General features: G+C 38.4%; 1 protein-coding gene across 1 annotated transcript in view; it reads right to left on the minus strand.

Moving 5' to 3' along the window:
- AGBL4 (ATP/GTP binding protein-like 4) overlaps window positions 1-13,970 on the minus strand; it is a 2,461,121-nt gene that overhangs the window by 2,308,999 nt on the left and 138,152 nt on the right. The gene's annotated exons all lie outside the window — the stretch shown is intronic.

Genomic DNA, 13,970 nt, shown 5'->3' on the forward strand with positions numbered 1-13,970 from the left:
AAGATACAATCAAGATGTTCTCTCCTAATCCTATCAATCATGGTACAATCAAGAAAAGCTTTCCCAAGATGGCGGCTCCTGGAACAGCTGAGTGTCTTGATCCAGAAAATAATGAATTTCTGGATTCTCCTGCAAATTCCCCAGCTATAAACCCTCCAAACCTCCAAACATACCTTTATATTTGTTACAGAGTTCCAACACCAACTCCTAATCCTATCAATCCTGGTACAATCAAGACAAGCTTTCCCAAGATTGCGGCTCCTGGAACAGCTAAGTGTCTTGATCCAGAAAACAATGAATTTCTGCATTCTCCTGCAAATTCCCCAGCTATAAACCCTCCGAACCTCCAAACATAAAGAATAGGTAGACCAAATGGTGGGGGGTGGGGGAAGCAGAATAGGACAATATTATATTTAAATTTCAATATATCCTTAAATTATCTAATAGGCTAAGCTTGGATAAAATAGCAAAATTAAGAAATATGCTGTCTACAAACAATAAAGGTTCATCGTATAGGTTAGAATATATCATTTAAAAATAATCCAAAGAGTGGCGATAGTAATGTTAGAGAAAGCAGACTCCACAAGAAATGAAACCCAGGAAACAAAAAAACATTGCTTAACAATAAAAGGGTCAACTCAATCTTAAATGTGTATGCAATTAACAAAAAAGCTTCAACACAGCTGTACAAAAAAACAAAACAAAAAGAAATACAAGAAGCACAGTGCAAATCCACATTTACTCTGGAGTCTTCAACATTACAATTTCAATTATTATCATAAACAATTAAAAAGTAGTACTATCAGGAATGAAAAGGGGAGCATAGCTAAAATTCTACCACCATTGAGAGGATAATCAAGGTATATTTTGCACAATTACAGTTTCGCATATATATTTATTTAATTTAGATGAGATTACCAAATGCACTGTTGTGGTTGTTGCTGTTGTTAAGTGCCGTCGAGTCGGCTCCGACCCACAGCGACCCTGTACAGGGTTTCCGAGGGTGTAAATCCTTACAGGAGTAGAAAGCCTCATCTTTCTCCCGTGGAGCGGCTGGTAGTTTCAAACCGCTGACCTTAAGGTTCGCAGCTCAATTCGTGTTGTTAGGTGCTATCAAATCAGTACCGACTCATAGCAACTCTATGAACAACAGAACAAAACACTGCCCAGTCCTGCACCAATCTCACAATTGGTTCTACATTTGGGCCCATCCTTGCTTCCACTGTGTCAATCAATCTCATCTTCCTCTTTGTCTCTGACCTTCCACTTTACCAAACATGATATCCTTCTCCAAGGACTGGTTCCTCCTAACAATATGTCCCAAGTATTAGAGACAAAGTCTGGCCATCCTGACATTCAGGGAGCATTTGTTCATTTGGCAGGGCATGGTACTTTTAATACTGTCCTCCAACACCATAATTCAGAGGCATCAATTCTACTATGGTCTTCCTTATTCACTGCCCAACTGTCACACACATATGAGATTATTGAAAATACCACAGCTTGATTCAGGCGCACCTGACCTCAAACTGACATCTTTGCTCTTCAACACTTTAAAGAGGTATTGTGTAGCAGATTTGCCTAATGCAATACATTTTTTTTTTTTTTTCTTGACTGCTGCTTCCATGACGGTTGATGGATAATCCAAGCAAAATGAAGTCTTCGACAAATTCAATCTTTTGTATATTTATATGGATATTATTTATTGGTCCAGTGGTGGAGATTTTTGTTTTCTTTACATTGAAGTGCAACGCATAGGTTGTGGTTTTTGATCTTCATCAGTAAATATTATAAGTCCTCTTCACTTTCAGCAAGCTAGACTGTATCATCTGCATAGCACAGGTTGTCAGTGAATCTTCTTCCGATCCTGATGCCATGTTTTTCTTCGTATGTAAGAGCTTCTTGGATTCTATGTTCAGCATACAGATTGGTGTATGCTGAACACAGAATCCAAGAATGAAATATAGTGAAAGAATATAACCTTGGTGCACACCTTTTCTAATTTTAAACCATTCACTGCTCCCCTGCTCTGTTCAAACAACTGCCTCTTGGTCTATGTATAGGTTCCTCCAGAACACAATTAATTATTCCAGGAATACTCATTCTCCACAGTGCTGTCCATAGCTTGTCATGACCCACACAATTGAAAGCCTCTGCATAGTCAATAAAGCACAGATAAACATCGTTCTGGTATTCTTTGCTTTCAGCCATAAGGTCAGCAATGATATCCCTCCTTCGACATCCTCTTCATCTGGCTTGAACCTCTGGAAGTTCTCTGTCAATGTATGGTTACAGCTGTTTTTGAATTATCTTTAATTCAAAATTTTGCTTGCATAGGATACTAATGATACTGTCTGATGATTTCTGCATTCTGTTGAATCACCTCTTTTTGGAATGGGCATAAATATGGATCTCTTCCAGTTAGTTGGCCAGGTAGTTGCCTTCCAAATTTCTTGGCATAGATGAGTTAATATTTCCAGCACCAAATCAGTTTGTTGAAATATTTCAATTTGCAGTCTATCAATTCCCGGAACCTTGTTCATTGCCAGTGCCTTGAAGGCCCCTTGGACTACTTCCTTTAGTATCACTGACTCTTGATTATATGCTACCTCTTCAAATGGCTGAACATCAACCATCTATTTCTGGTACAGTGACTCTTTGTTTTTCCTTCATCTTATTTTGATGCTTTCTGTATCATTTCATATTTTGCCCATGTTGTTGTTGTTAGGTGCCATCAAGTCGGTACCATCTCATAGCCACAACAGGACAAAACACTGCCAGATCGTGGGCCAACTTCACAATTCTGCCAATATTCATACACACATATCCTTTAATATTGCAAATTAAGGCTTCAGTTTTTTCTTCAGTTACCTCAGCTTGAGGAATGCTGAGTGTGTTCTTCCCTTTTGGTTTAGTAACTCCAGGTCATTGCACATTTCATTACATTGTTTGACTTGGTCTTCTCAAGCTGCCTTTCTGAAAATTTCTATTCAGCTCTTTCACACCTTCATTTCTTCCATTTGCTTTAGCATCTTTACACTGCAAAGCAGGTTTCAGAATTTTTCCTGACATCCATTTTGGTCTCTTCCAAATACCTTGAGAGACACAAATTACCAAGCTCATTGAGGAACTAAAGAACTTGAAAAAATCCTCTATAATCCTCTATCTGTTAAATAATTTTTCTTTCTATCTGAAAGTCTTTCAACAAAGAAAAGTCCAAGGCAAAATATCTTCACTAGTGAATATACAAAATATTTTTTAAAGGATATTAACCATTCCACACAAATTTCCTCAAAAGAGGGAACTCACCCCAATTCTCTTATAAGGGCCAGATATCCATAATACCAAAATCTGACAAAAATATTTTAAAAAAAACAAAAAACTAAATATTAATATCCCTTATGAGCATAGACAAAAAATCCTCAACAAAATAGTATCAACCAAATCTGTCAGTATTTCAAAAATAATATATCATGACCACGTGTGATTTATGTTGGAAATTCAGGTTTATTTCAAAATCAATGTATTTTACTATACCAACAGACTAAAATTGCAATTCTATATGATATCCTTAGTAAATGAAAATAAAAACTTGAAAAATTTAAGCATCTGTTTGTCATAAAAACCCTCAGCATATGAAAAATTAAAATAAATTTCTCATCTTGATAAGGGCATCTGGAAAGAATGCAACTAAGCTATATTTGTTTGTGAAAATTTACACAGACAAAACACAAACTAATAATGTCATCTCTCACTTATCCTAATCTAATTCCTCCTGATGGCCTTAAACAACTTACTAAGACAAGAAAGTCATTGATAGTGTCCTTATTCATAAAGAATAATTGTCTAGATACAAAATTATCAAACAATTTATTTAAAAACTACAAAAATAATAAGTTCATCAAGGTTACAGGACAAAGGTCAATATACAAAAATGAACTGCTTCTATATACTGACAATAAGCAATTCTCAATTAAATATAAAACTAGAAACATTTACAATAACACACCAAAAAATCCTTAGGAATAAAGGGAAAAAAAAACTGTACAACTGATGAGATAAATAAAAAATACCTATATAGAGAAATAAATCATGTTAATTAATTGGAATGAATAATAGTGTCAAGATCTCAATTCTTTTCAAATTACACTATAGTTGAACACAATTGCATTCAATATTAAGCTAATATTAGTAAGCTGACTCTAAAATTTATGTGGAATAGAAAATTAAAATAACAAAAAGCATTTGAAAAATAAAAACAATGTAAACTGAAATGAGACAGACATTCAATCCACTGGAACAGAATGAATTTTTCAGGAATATACACACACATATATGGTCAAGTGATTGTGAATCAAAGTGAAATGGCAATACAATGTTGAAAATACTACAGCCAATTGTACTGGGCCAACTGGAAACTCATATGACAAAACCAATTTCATATAATTTATAAAGATTAATGAAAAATGGAATAAAGACAAAATGTAAATTTTAATACTATAAAATGAATGAGTAGAATATCATATACTTATGCAAGTAACACATACTTTCTGTATTTGTTTGCTAACCACTCCCCCCCCATGAGATGCATATTTTTAAGCATGTCTATGTAAATTTTGTAATATGTTGCTCTTTTTTTAAAAAATTAAATATAGTTTATTTATAAAAATTGCTTTTGGAGGGAGGGAGCAGTTGACAAAACAAATATAGAAGGCATTTGTTATTTGTGTAGAAATACAGTATGTTAGGCAAGAATTTCTTAGATATGACCATAAACATCACAATCCATAAAAGAAAAACACTATAAGCTGAGAGACTCTGTAACTACTAGACCTACCCTACAAGAAATGTTAATAATGGGGTCGTGTCGATGGGAAATAATGGGGACGAGATTTTAGATTGAAAACATAAATAGAAAAAAAATTTTCCATTAAAATTAATTGCATAGAACAAATCTGGAGCAGCTAGAGGAATAGAAATTACTTCTTGAAAAAAAGACCAGCAAGAAAATTAAAAATCAAAAACAGCAATCGGATTGGCTACTATCAGAACAAGTAAGTTGTTCGCCAGGGAACCATCAAGACAAGCAATCAAATCTCTTCAGGACAAACACCCCGCCAAGTCTGAAAATCAAAGGGAACACAAAAGCAGACATGTAGGCTTGCTGGTGACCACATTGCTCTACTGGTGAGTGGAAGTGGGGGAAAGGCAGCAATGAAGATATGGACTGAGTTCAACCACGTTCCACAGACTCCTGTCAACCTGGAGATGAGAGAGAGAAGAGGAAGGGCTGGTTGGTCCAAACTGTGATGAGACCTGGGGACTCCTAAACCCGTGAACAAGCACCTAACCACAGAGGGCTAGAGATGAGAGTGAAGCATCCAGCTGATATGAAACTAGGGGAGATGCACAACACAAGAATGCGCAAACTTGCAGATAGTACCCATTTGACCTAACTTGGATGGCTTGATGATTAGAACTCGACTAGAAGAAGATAAAGAAAACTGATATGGGAAACAAGTGTAAATTGCTACAATTTGATGAACTTGACCTCTACTTATGGATGTTGTATCTCAAAATACCAACTGAGAGAGAAGGAGTCTTCACATCAAGGATCAAACCTATCCCCTCTGTACACAGGGTTGAAAGGGACGGGCAACTTAGGCATTGGCTACCTAAAATGGGAGGGGGGGGGCCTATAAAGGCACGAAGTGGCTGGCTTACAAGTTCTCAAGAGGCCGTTTAGTTTCAGAGTATCGGGGGGAAGGTAGAATCCCCACTGAATAGATGAGTCTGGTAAAAGGAGATGAGAATAAGATTCTTATGATTCAATAGTGAGTAACTGTTATCATGACTAATTGCAATTGTCACAACTGTAAAGGTAGAAGTTTTTTAACATAAAGGGGGTGTAGATAATCTTACATTCCAGGAACAGAAGACCTAGGACCATCAAGGGAGAAGAGCCTGAGCAGAATGTGGGGTCCTATCCAGAGAAGCAGCAACACCAGAGTTAGATGCAAAGATGGTGACATGGAGATAGAGCTGCTGAGGACTCTAGACTCATGGAAAGAGAAAGGCTGTGTGCTGGGGGCCAGGATGCAGGCTTTCATAAGTCTTTCATATCATTCAGTTAAATTTTTGGATGTCTTTTCTTTATCATAAGTCTTTCATATCATTTAGTTAAATTACATATTATAAAATACCTACCCTATTATGCTTTATAAATTTCTTGTCTGCAAACATAGAACTTCAGTAACACAGGATTTTTATTTTCAATTTAAGGACATGAGATAAAGAAAAAGAATAAAACAATTGAGGTTTATTTTCAAGAACATAAAGGTATAATCCAACTAATGTTATTATTTATATGTATTGAAAATATTGGTTCTAAAACCTTTGAAAATTATATGAATGGTCTATGTGTGGTGCTGGAAGAGAAGCACTGGACTGTGAACTGCAAGGTTAGCAGTTCAAACCCACCAGCCACTCCTAGGAGACTCTGTACAGGACCATTATGGGTCAGAACCAACTCAAAGGTAATTAGGAACAACAACAAATATTTAGCAGTAAAAATTTTAAGCATATTTTGAGATGGGAAACAGAGAAAGATGTATATCTATAGATGTAGCATGTACCTGATAAAATAATATGATAATTATATCTTATTTTACTCTGATAAATAGGCCTGCTGAGACATCTAGAAGTAGACTTCAGGGCTGTGTAGAAATTTTGACATTTAAATGGGTTATGCTGATGATGGATGTGACACAAAGCTCAATTTGTTTTATTTTTACATTGAAAACTACTTCACACAAAAGTTACAAGCAATTCATATTGGTCAAAAATGAGGAAAACATCTTATTAATTAAAACTGACCTTTATATAGAATATGCATTCCACCTCTCATGCTAAAACACCTGCGAAGAGGTAACAAATTACCTCTATGTGTAACTGACATGTAGTTAAAGGAGTCTGTCAAAAGTTCCATTATAAAGTCATATTTCCAGGGCCACATAATTTTGAGAGAAAATTACATTAAAGATGAGACTTAAACCACAGATTCTGAGACTATAAATCTAAAATTTCTACTTGAGGATGCTTTAGGAAAGAGAATCTATTCATTGGGAGATGAAATCTCAGTGACTAAGTACCCATTACACAGCTTCTTCCCAGCATTTATAAAATCTGCCCATGTTTGGTCTCACTACAAATATATTTACAAAATATACTGCAATGACTCAAAAGAAAACTTAAAAAAAGTAATTTTCCAGATGCAAATACCTTAATTCTCTCTAGGTACATGCATCCACAAAATAAATATGTCATTTAGAACAATTAAACTACAATCTGTCACAGTCTGTTTCAATTAACAAATAGGTTACTAAAATATATTTTTACACTCTCCCTGTCTTTTGCCCAGAACTAAGGATATACATAAGAAATAAAAACAGTAAAAAAAATTAATTAAACAATAATGATAAAGTAATAAATTCCCCTAATGGGTAAAAATATAAAATGAAGGAACAATGCTCTATTTCTTTAAGACAGGAAATCTTAGTACAGAGACTATAGTTTGATACCATGGGATTTGGAGAAATATGAACCTGAGGTGTATGACCACAGTGAGCACAAACAGCAAGTTCTTCATCTGTTTTCATCCTGATCCTTTCAAAACTAAATGGTTGACTCACTTTCCCTGAAAGTGTAGCTTGCATCTAATTTCCTAAACATTCTCCAGTAAATGACTTCCCTCCCTGGACTTTACACAGACTCTACAGTTCAACTTTTCATTTCATATTACATAACTGTATTTGCCTCTTCCAAACCAATCACTTACATACTAGCTTTCCACTTATGTATCAGTATAACAGCAAAGAAATATATATTTTGATTACTATTAATAGAGATTCTTGCATTCACTGTAGAATTTAAAATAAAATTTAAAAAACCTGGCAAAGAGCAATGTCAATAAACAGCTGTTAAACTGAAAATTCCTTGAAAATGAAATTTTCTTAAAAATACTGTTATGTATTGAATTGTGTTCCCCAAAAAGATATGTTGGATTTCTAACTCTGAATGTGACCTTAATTGGAAATAGGGTCCTTGAATATGTTACTAGTTAAGTTAATATTAGATAATACCAGAGGAGGTTAGATCTTAATCCAATCTGAGCAATGTCTTTGTAAAAGCACAGAAACACAAAGAGGTAGAAGAGGAAAGATGGCCATGTGAAGATAGTATGATAACACAAATAATGCCTATGGCTACCAAAAGCTAGAAGAGACCAGGAAGGATATGCTTCAAGAGTGGAGAGAGATCATAAGGCTCTGATGATGCCCTGAATTCGGACACTTAACACTTCCATAACTTTAACACAATCAATTTCTGTTACTTAAATCCTTTCACACTTTGTGGCACTGTGTTACGGCAGCTCTAACAAACTAATTAATACAAGTATGTTTTCCTATTCCACATCAAATAAGAGATGTGGTGGTGGTGGTGGTGGCAAGCTGTGGAATCAGTTCTTACTTATAGCAACATTGCACAGGTAGTAACTTTTAATTATTTCCTAGGCAATGAGTATGGAGTTATCCATTCATTTAACAAAACTTATATTTATGACTACTATGTACCCAAGGAGCGCTGGTGGCTCTGTAAAATTAGCATATTGCAGCCACCAAGAAAGTCTGCAGTTCACACACATCAGCCACCCTGCAGGAGGAAGATGAGGCTGTCTTCTCCCTTAAGGATTTACAGTTTCAGAAATCCTATGCAGGGTCATAACGAGTGGGCATTGACTCCATCACAATGAGTTTGAATTTCTAGGCACCAATTATGCTAGCTAGATATGTTCTAGTCATGCAAATATTGTTGTTGTTAAATGCTGTGGAGATGGTTCTGGCTCATAGCAACCCTGTACAGGGTTTCTGAAGAGCAGCTGGTGAATCTGAACTGCCAAGTATGTGGTTCAAACCGACCTTGCAGTCTAGTGCATTATTCTACAGCACCACACCAGGATACCAGTAATACAAATAGGAATTAGAAAACACTATAGTACAATATGAAAAACATAAGAAATCAGACATAACTTCCAGGCATTCTACACAAACACAAAGAAGTGTCATCTAAACCTTCCTCACAGAAGGAGGGCATGCCAACTAAGCTATTTGTTGTTGTTAGGTGCCAATGAGTTGGTACAGACTCATAGCGACCTTATAAACTGCCCGGTCCTGGGCCAACCTCAGTACTGTTGCCATGCTTGAGCCATTGATGCTGCCACTTTGCCAATGCATCTTGCTGGGGAGGTCTTCCTCTTTTTTCCTGACACACCACCTTACCAAACATGATATCCTTCTCCAGCAACTGGTCCCTCCTGACAATAGGTCCAAAGTATAAAAGACGAAGTTTGACCATCTTGGCCTCCAAGGAGCACTCTGGCTACACTTCTTCCAACACAGATCTGTTGGTTCTATGGGCAGCCCATGGCACTTTCAACATTCTCCTCCAACACCATAACTCAAAAGCATCAATTCTTCTACAGTCTTCCTTATTTACTGTCCAACTTTCACATGCATATGAGGTTATTGAAAATACTACCTTAAAATACAGCTGGAAATGGCAAGGAGCCCTTGTGAAGCAACAGCTAAATGCTCTGCTGCTAACTGAAAGGCCCTCCACAAGAGAAGCACCTGGCAATCTGCTCCCATAAAGATCACAGCTGAGAAACTCCTTTGGGGTTGTTTTACTCTGTCACATGGAGTCGCTAAAAGTTGAATTCAACTCGATGGCACCTAACAAAAAAACCAGAAATTATCCAAGTAAGAAAGTATGGAGTGGACTTCCAAGAGGCTGAGAAAAATGTATGAAGAAGCAAGGTGAGACATGAATGAGACTATGGAAGGACCTGTGTATCATACTAAGGAGATAAGATTTTATCTTGTAAGCAGCAGAAAACTTGTACAACCTAGCATTGGTGCTCAGAGTATTCTCACCAATAGAAAAGAAGAAAGGTGACTCTATGGTAATGATTACAATGCAGCAAGTCAAACAGTGATAACTGGATACAGCAAACAGGAGTACTACAAGAGCAAGGAGTCTGGGATGGCTTATCTGTCACATGTGAACGTGGAGCCCATTCTTCTTCCACACAAACTGCACTGTCTCAGAAAGGTATGATGCTAGATCAGTCTTTGGATAATTTACATATGTAATCTTGTCAAGCTCTACAACTGCATTCTGGTTCCCAAATTAGACTTGTATTTCTAAATGAAATTTTAATTTATATGCTAAAAACAGAACCCTTAAAAAACAACATCTGGTTGGTTTTCCTAATCTATTTCTGCCAGATTCAATATTCAAAGAGTTCCACACAATATTCTCCAAATGTGGCCTATAAAAGGTTCTGTTGGTTCTCATTAATCTCTCTCAGCATTGAATGAGTATCAACTTTGTACCAGGCACTGGGTTATGTGCTAGAGATCCAGAGATGAATAATGTTTAAAATATCCTTTAAAGAGTATAGGCGGGAGAGTTGGACCCAGAAACAAATAAGTGTAATAAAGTGTTACACGTTCTCTGATGTTGTTGTTGTTGTCAGGTGCCATCGAGTCGGAACCGACTCATAGCGACTCCATGCACAGCAGAACGAAACAATGTTCGATCCTGGGCCAACCTCACCACCGCTGCCACCCCCGAGTCCATCAATGATGCCACCTGGCCGATCCATCTCGTTGGAGGTCTTCCTCTTTTTCTCTGACCCTCCACCCTACCCAGCATGACATCCTTCTCCAACGATTGTTTCCTCCGGACTACATGTCCAAAGTAGGAGAGACGAAGCTTAGCCATCCTGGCCTCCAAGGAGCACTCTGGCTGCACTTCTTCCAAAACAGATCTATTGGTTCTTTTGGCAGTCCATGGCACCCTCAGTATTCTCCTCCAACACCACAACTCAAAGGCATCAATTCTTCTACGATCCTCTTTATTCACTGTCCAGCTTTCGCATCCATATGAGGCTATTGAAAACACAATGGCCTGGGTCAGGCGCACCCTAGTCCTCAAGCTGACATCTCTGCTCTTCAATACTTTAAAAAGTTCCTGTGCAGCAGATTTGCCCAGTGCAATACGTCGTCTGATCTCTTGACTGCTACTTCCGCGAGTGTTGATAGTTGATCCAAGAAGAATGAAGTCCTTGACAACTTCAATCCTTTCTCTGATAGATGTATGCAAATTTCAGAACGAAGATCTAAAGGAAAAAGTAATAAATCCTCTATGTTGAGGATAGGTAAAAGGAGGATCCAGAAAGTTTTTCTATAAAGAAGGTAACAATGAGACTTGAATTGAGCCTTGAAACATGAGTAGGTATCCGCCAGTCGGCTAACGTGTGTAGCTGCAATGCTGGGAAGCATAGGTTGCTTTGAAATAAATGACTCAGGATTCAGAACAACAGCCTAGAGACTCAAACAGAATCTATATAAAGAATGTTATATTAAGAAATGTGTATTTTATTTCACTTGTTGTTAAGTGCTATCAAGTCAATTATGATTCACAGCAACTCTGTAAAGGGTTTCTGAAGAGCAGCAAGTGAGCTTGAACCTAGCGATTCATAACGACCTTGCAGTCCAGTGCATTAACCCATAGCACTGCACCAGAAATTATTAATGGATATAAAGCAGTTAAGTGATCAGACCCCTCTGGCAATATTATGGACAATGGATGAGACTGTATAGTAAGTCCAGTTAGGAAGCTGAAACAATAGTCCAACTGAAAGATTCTTAACAATGGTTCTGAAAATGCAGTGATGGAAAATGAGGATGAAAATAAGAAATGGCAGCCTTCAAACGTACCAATAATTAATTCTCACAGTTCCTGGGAATAAATGATTATTCAAACAAGCTCAAAAGTTTTATTTCAGACAAGGAAAATAAATGCTGATTACATTATGTTTCAGATGTTTCAAAGATAATAGGATTAGCCATGAGCATAGATGTTAGATTCAAGATAAAAACGCTCTTCATAAATTATGATGTTTTATCAAAAGTAACAATGCAAGCATAGAGCTCTATCCTCAACTTGTACAAAAATTCAATTGCACAAATAAATAACCAGTCAAGTAGAAGGAAGAAAATGGAGAATAATCTCAGTATTTCATTGAAAACAAAAAATTACACTATTTATGACAACATAACTGAAGCAAGGCATCACATAACATAATAAGTATTAATGCATTATATACTGATCAGATCACAACTGAATCACAGCTTTGCTCTTTTTTAGGCATCACATTTTAATGGAGGCACAAATTAGAATGTTTAAATAGAAAGTCCCGCTACGGTTCTGTAGGATAAGCACTGGACTGCTTATCCTGTAAGGTCAGCAGTTCAAACCCACCAGTCATTTCTCAGGAAGCCTATACAGGGACACAATGAGTTAGAATCAACTCCATGGCAAGAAACAACAACAACATAGAGAACCATTATCTTGTTGAAACATCTGAGACTCATATCAAATTAGACGCAGAAGAAACTGGTGACAGTAGCAAATGCATTTTATATCTACAACACCTAGCACAGCACTGGAACACAGGATATACATCGAACGTTTAATAAATAAACGAGAACAAAAAATGGAAGGAATGAATACACTGCAACTCTATTAAAAAAAACTGAAGAGCAAACAAGTAAAAGGATTGGACTAGTAGACTTATAACCACCAACAGGTAGAATTCAGCTTACACTTCATGAAAAAATAAATACTTATGAGAGGACTTCCGGCGCTTCGCTGACCAGGCGGCTCAGGTAGGGCAGTCTCAGGGAAAAGGGGCGGAATCGCACATAAGAAACCTCTGTCTAGCAGACAAACAGCCTTTGAACAAACATAAGATCTTATATTCCAACATTCTGAACTCGTTTTGTTATAAGATCAAATTGCTAAGGAATTACAGGCATTTTGAGCTTTTCCCTGCCTGCACCCAGCTTCCGCTTCCATGCCCGCGCCGGCGAGTGCCTCTGCCCCCTGCAGACCTTGGAATGCAGGGCTAGAGCAACCCCACTTAGAAGGCTGCATTTCCAGAGAAAAGGAAGCATAAATTAACAAAGCTGAACAAATAGAGAGGGATAGCCGCACAGATATCAGGAAATTCGGGGTACCCATGGTACAGAGAAACTGAGAGAGGCATTTTTATGTCATCAAATATGGACACTACTTCCCTGCAGCCATTACCCCAGCCCTCTACTGCCCTGGCCCAGACCAGCTCTCTGCCAAGCTGCCGAGGCTCAGGAATGCACAAGGCACAGGCCCACTCACTGAGGCCAAGGCCTGCCCTGAGGCCCAACCCACCCACAGACTGGTCACAAAGGCCCAGGCCCAACCAAGGCCCAAATCGCCTAGCCGCCTCACGGCCCAGGAGGTCCACAGCCCGGTCGCCAGTGAGGTCCAGGGCCCCCAAGGCCCAACCCGCCGTGTAGCCAGGTCGCTGAGGCCCAGGGCCCCGGAGGAGCAACCCGCCACATAGCCTAATCGCCAAGGCCCAGTGCCCGAGACCCAACCCGCCCTCAGCCCAGTCCCCGAGGCACAGGCACCCCAAGGCCCAATCCACCCAAACTGCCCACTGAGGCCCAAGCCTCCTGATACCCAGCTGCTGATACCAAGGCCCCTTGAGGCCCAAACCGCCCACCCGAGGCCCAAACCACCTGCCAATGGCCCAAACCACCCACCCGAGGCCCAAACATTCTGCAGTCCAGTCGCAGACGCCCAGGACCCCAGAGGCCCAAACCGTCCGCCCTAGGCTCAACCCAGCCGCTTGAGGCCCAAACGGCGTGCCGCCAAGGCCGAGGCCCAACTGAGGCCCAAAAAAGTTATTCTGAGTTAAGCAATAAGGAGAGTGAAAAGGGAAGACCACATCCTGATCACATCTTCCTGGAGGTAATCAGAAAACATAAAAAATTACCAAAACACAACTTAATTAATTATTA

Source organism: Chrysochloris asiatica, unplaced genomic scaffold, assembly GCF_000296735.1.
Source record: "Chrysochloris asiatica unplaced genomic scaffold, ChrAsi1.0 scaffold00026, whole genome shotgun sequence".
Taxonomy (NCBI): Eukaryota; Metazoa; Chordata; class Mammalia; order Afrosoricida; family Chrysochloridae; genus Chrysochloris; species Chrysochloris asiatica.